The 6030-nt window shown below is 36.4% G+C and overlaps 1 long non-coding RNA gene across 1 annotated transcript; it reads right to left on the minus strand.

The window, feature by feature from the left end:
• Window positions 1-1228: 1228 nt before the first annotated feature.
• LOC146565313 (uncharacterized) lies at window positions 1229-4532 on the minus strand. Its single transcript, XR_014894089.1, has 5 exons — window positions 4238-4532; window positions 3754-3817; window positions 3227-3379; window positions 2778-2865; window positions 1229-2207 (listed from the first exon to the last, which is right to left on the minus strand). It is a non-coding gene; the product is annotated as an uncharacterized LOC146565313 (long non-coding RNA).
• Window positions 4533-6030: the final 1498 nt, after the last annotated feature.

Genomic DNA, 6030 nt, shown 5'->3' on the forward strand with positions numbered 1-6030 from the left:
TGAGCTAAGATTTTAAAATTATTCACATAATGAAAACCTATACGTTGTTTCAGGCGAGTTTCCCATTCAAATGCATGTAACAGTGAGAAACACACTGTCTTGGCGAAAGAAAGCGTTTTTGTACAACTTCATATAAATAGCTGTAACTTTTGATAGAAGACTCAGACAAACATGTTTATGGCTTTATCTTATAGAACTCAAGGTTCCCGTGCTGGGCAAACAGGTTTTGCAGCTGTTTGAGCTAAGATTTCCAAGTTATTCACATAATGAAAACCTATACTTTGTTTCGGTCGAGTTCCCCATTCAAATGCATGTAACAGTGAGAAACGCACTGTCTTGGCGAAAGAAAGCGTTTTTGTACAACTTCATATAAATAGCTGTAACTTTTGATAGAAGACTCAGACAAACATGTTTATGGCTTTATCTTATAGAACCCAAGGTTCCCGTGCTGGGCAAACAGGTTTTGCAGCTGTTTGAGCTAAGATTTCCAAGTTATTCACATAATGAAAACCTATACTTTGTTTCGGTCGAGTTCCCCATTCAAATGCATGTAACAGTGAGAAACGCACTGTCTTGGCGAAAGAAAGCGTTTTTGTACAACTTCATATAAATCGCTGTAACTTTTGATAGAAGACTCAGACAAACATGTTTATGGCTTTATCTTACACTGAAAAAAATATGTTGTTGGATTTACTTAATTCAATGGTGGACATTTGTTGCACACAGATGTTTTGCTTTGGCAGCAACTTAAACAATTGAGTTAAATTAACACAATTTATTCATGTTCAATAAACCTGTGCAATTTGTGTTGATAAAATGTGACTTAAACATGTTTTGATGAAGTAATTTGAGCTCTTGAAATATTTTAATCCTTCACAATTTTCTCACTTTATCCCAACACCATTCAATAACTTTTACCCAATACTACTTGGTCACTTAAATACTACATGTTATCTTCAAATTACATTTTGCTATTATATTCTAGTATCAAATACACAATTTTCAAATGGAGGCCTTATAACAGATTATATTGTTCTCTTCCAAGATGGTTGCTGGCATCCACCAGTAACCTTTCAAAACAAAATGTCTAATTTCACTGCATTGACAGTAGGTAAATAATTAAACTGACATTACTCCACTACTGAATCTATATAAACCAACAGTTAAATAATGTCAGTTCTTCCGTGTTCTCTGGAATCAATCACAGCAAAGAAATTAGACTCTTTCTTTTGAAAAATGTTGGGAAAGAACAATACAAAACATTCTATTTAAGGCCTCTAACGTCAAGATTCAGTTAAACAACAATTATAACTAAACAATTTGAGGTAATGTTAGTTTCCATTAACATTAAATTAGGTTACTGAATTGGCAAACACCTTCCTATTAACATTACCCATTTTACCCCAATAACTAAAGAAATTAGCACTTGCAGGTCAAAACCTTTATTCAAGAGATGCAAAAATAACATTGATACAGTGACTGTGAAAAATTACGGCACTGATCATACTGTGACATCTTGGTTCAAAACAGCACACTTAGAAATATTCAACGTTCCTTACTTCAACTGAATGAAACTGAAAATACCATTTCACACGGCCCATATGGGATATTTAGACTGCATAACTGTTCATGCTACATCTCTTCACTAGTAAAAGAAAGAAAAAATACAAAGAGAAATTTAAAAATGCTGCCAAACAGACAGAGAACTTGTACAGAGCAAAAGGAAAAACAAACAACAACAACAACAACAAAATGGCTCGTCCTCATGGCAGTTGCAGTGTATATAAAAATGAACCCTGCGATCTGTTCCTGGAATTGAGCTTCAAAAATGCAGCAGAACAAGTGTGAGATTTAAATGTCTTCTCACCTAGAGCTGGTCACCTCACATGCATAACAGTGAGCTTCGCTGCAGGAGCAGTTTTGTCTTAGTTGTGAGCTTTTCTTGAGAGCTGAGTTGCTTCCAACTCCATTACCACCCTTTGAATCACCTCAAAAGTGTAGCAGAGTTGTGATGGGTAACTCATATTGAAGGAATAAAAAAGGTCCAAACAGCATGGCTACTGCAAAGGTCACGTTATCCAGATCTTGAAGAACTACTATACCCTCGATGATGATGCCAACGTCAGAAAACTCATTGCCTGGTGCATCCTCTGGAGACAGATGTTCATTGTGGTTTTCTCAATCTGTGCAGTGGCCTCAGTCAAGTCCTGGTTAAACACAAAACATTTCTTTAAGATTCCTTTTTAAACTCTCTTTTGAATCTACCAGTTCTAATGTTAGAGTAATTTAAACCAATGCAAGCAACATAGTAAATAGCTATAGCCAAAGAGTGGCCTGCCATGCTGCCATTCATGGGCTAACAGAGTTTCTAAGAGAGGGTGAAAAACATAATTTCAAATGCTTTACATTAGTTTTTCTTAGAAAGACACCGGCCCATCAGAAATCCAGGTTTTGTCACTCAGAAGATGTTAGAATTTAGACTTTCAGCCCCACAATTTGGTTAGCTGTTGGTCTTTTTTTTTTTTCAAACAAAAGCTAATGGTGGGATTTTCCTTTGTTCACTAGAATGACAAATTTAAAGTTTTTTCACACTGATGTGACCCCTAATACAGGGGTGGGGCCTCAAGGGCTGGCGGCTGAGTTCACTACCAGGCCTCATGTGAACTTCAAATTATTAAAGAGGACTACTGGTCCTAACTGGTCCAATGAGGATCAAGTGGATAACTAAATGCATTTTTAAATGTTGCAAAGCCACAATCTACTCATAAAACACTCACCATGAACTCCTGCACCAAGATGTTGCAATTGTCTTTCACACAGATGCGGAGCACTTTGATGAGACTCCCTTCGAGCATTAATGTCATCCTAAAGTATTATAACAAAGAAAACAGAGATTTGTGAACTTTTCAGTAGCACAGAAGAAAATGATCCCAGACCAAAACTTAAACCAGTCAACATGCAACACCAGCATCTACAAAGCAATATCAAAAGTTCCTGTTTGACATCAACTTTATGGATATATAGTTTCCAGAACATTTATTTTTTTAAAAAGATCAATTTTTCTCAGTGGGCCAGTAAATGCATGACGAAAATTATGGCATCCTTTCGGTGGAATCAGTACTCACAGGGAATAGTTGTCTGTTTCAATGGATGCAGCATAAAAATCTTTTACTGACCTAATGCAATACATATACACTTTGTAGTTAAAGAATTTTAAAGTTCTTACTGTCATCATGGCAGCTACATCCTTTAGCTTTGTGCCCTGTTCCCCCGATCACTTTGCAAACACTTTCAGCAGACTGTCAGAGAGAAACTCAGCTCCGTCAGAAACCTTGACTGTAAAGGCATGGTTGGGATGCACTGGAATGCTGCATTTCATCTGAAATGACATAAAATTATTTTGAAATAACAGCAGGCACTGTGCTTTGTTAATAATGTAATGTTTTGTTGAATAAAAACTGTGTTTCCAGATCTTATGGGATTAAAAAAATCCAAAGATGTTTATTTCTGATTTGCAACCCAAGAACCCACAAGTTACAACCTCATTTTAGTTCAAGTGTGCATTAATGTGAGTCCAGTAATCACCTTTCTGACAATACATACAGGTATAAGTTAAACCTATGGCAGATTTTGGATTTCTCAGTTGTATTAATAGGGTGGTCTATTTGAGTATGCATGCACCTAATAATTATAAAAAACCTATTATAATTAAGTTACAGAAACCTTAAGCGAAAATAGAATATACTTTCTTACCATAACACCTTGAACCCACAATCCATCAGCTGACTCCTGGTGAAATGCAGAATAGATGTGGTCTCTCGATGTGCATCAACAAAAACAAAAACAAAAACAAAAGGACAGCAGGTGAGGGCAGGAGGGGTAGGGATGTAAGCTAGCATAATACCGCTGATGATATTAGCTAAAGCTGTTCAATGTCCAAAATCTCACTAACACCACGGTGCAGTAAATACACAATGTAACTGAAGAGTCAGTTGACAAATCTATTCACACAGAAAACCAAATTATGTTATGAGTGCCTCGTAATTAGGTTTAATGTGATATTATGGCTCTTGTGCCAAAGACAAATTCAAATGAAAAAGCGCCAATTCTTTGATAACAGATAAAACAGCAAATAAGCTAACGGCTCTTTTTTAGCATGTTACATGGCGGCACTTTAGACGTTTAACTACATTTGGCTGAAATATGGTAAATATTAATTCAAAAAATCAAGACATACCAAAAAACGTAGAGTTGGCTGCTCGACTTGACTGAGATGGATGCATTTTTTAAACCACGATCCAAAGCCCGCGAGATGAAATCACGCGTGGTTTCACGAGATTTAACGTTGCTATCTTATTGACTTACTTCACCTGAACATGATATGAACAATTTAATACACCCTTTCTGCATATCATGTAGTTTTTACACTATATAGTTACATTTATCTTTAAAACATGAGGCAATTGTGTTAAATACATGCAAGATGCTTACATAAATCCAAGAGATGGCCAGTCCCTTTTTTTCAGTGTATAGAACTCAATATCCCCGTGCTGGGCAAACAGGTTTTGCAGCCGTTTGAGCTAAGATTTTAAAATTATTCACATAATGAAAACCTATACTTTGTTTCAGGCGAGTTTCCCATTCAAATGCATGTAACATTGAGAAACGCATTGTCTTGGCGAAATAAAGCGTTTTTGAACAACTTCATATAAATCGCTGTAACTTTTGATAGAAGACTCAGACAAACATGTTTATGGCTTTATCTTATAGAACTCAATATCCCCGTGCTGGGCAAACAGGTTTTGCAGCCGTTTGAGCTAAGATTTTAAAATTATTCACATAATGAAAACCTATACGTTGTTTCAGGCGAGTTTCCCATTCAAATGCATGTAACAGTGAGAAACACACTGTCTTGGCGAAAGAAAGCGTTTTTGTACAACTTCATATAAATAGCTGTAACTTTTGATAGAAGACTCAGACAAACATGTTTATGGCTTTATCTTATAGAACTCAAGGTTCCCGTGCTGGGCAAACAGGTTTTGCAGCTGTTTGAGCTAAGATTTCCAAGTTATTCACATAATGAAAACCTATACTTTGTTTCAGTCGAGTTCCCCATTCAAATGCATGTAACAGTGAGAAATGCACTGTCTTGGCGAAAGAAATCGTTTTTGTACAACTTCATATAAATCGCTGTAACTTTTGATAGAAGACTCAGACACCCATGTTTATGGCCTTATATTATAGAACTCAAGGTTCCCGTGCTGGGCAAACAGGTTTTGCAGCTGTTTGAGCTTAGATTTCCAAGTTATTCACATAATGAAAACCTATACTTTGTTTCGGTCGAGTTCCCCATTCAAATGCATGTAACAGTGAGAAACGCACTGTCTTGGCGAAAGAAAGCGTTTTTGTACAACTTCATATGAATAGCTGTAACTTTTGATAGAAGCCTCGGATACACATGTTTATGGCTTTATCTTATAGAACTCAAGGTTCCCGTGCTGGGCAAACAGGTTTTGCAGCTGTTTGAGCTAAGATTTCCAAGTTATTCACATAATGAAAACCTATACTTTGTTTCAGGCGAGTTTCCCATTCAAATGCATGTAACAGTGAGAAACGCATTGTCTTGGCGAAATAAAGCGTTTTTGAACAACTTCATATAAATCGCTGTAACTTTTGATAGAAGACTCAGACAAACATGTTTATGGCTTTATCTTATAGAACTCAATATCCCCGTGCTGGGCAAACAGGTTTTGCAGCCGTTTGAGCTAAGATTTTAAAATTATTCACATAATGAAAACCTATACTTTGTCTCAGGCGAGTTTCCCATTCAAATGCATGTAACAGTGAGAAACGCATTGTCTTGGCGAAATAAAGCGTTTTTGAACAACTTCATATAAATCGCTGTAACTTTTGATAGAAGACTCAGACAAACATGTTTATGGCTTTATCTTATAGAACTCAATATCCCCGTGCTGGGCAAACAGGTTTTGCAGCCGTTTGAGCTAAGATTTTAAAATTATTCACATAATG

This window comes from Mchenga conophoros, linkage group LG10, assembly GCF_057382185.1.
Source record: "Mchenga conophoros isolate Kocher_MC1m ecotype Shallow Benthic linkage group LG10, M_conophoros_male_GT1.1, whole genome shotgun sequence".
NCBI classification, from domain to species: domain Eukaryota; kingdom Metazoa; phylum Chordata; class Actinopteri; order Cichliformes; family Cichlidae; genus Mchenga; species Mchenga conophoros.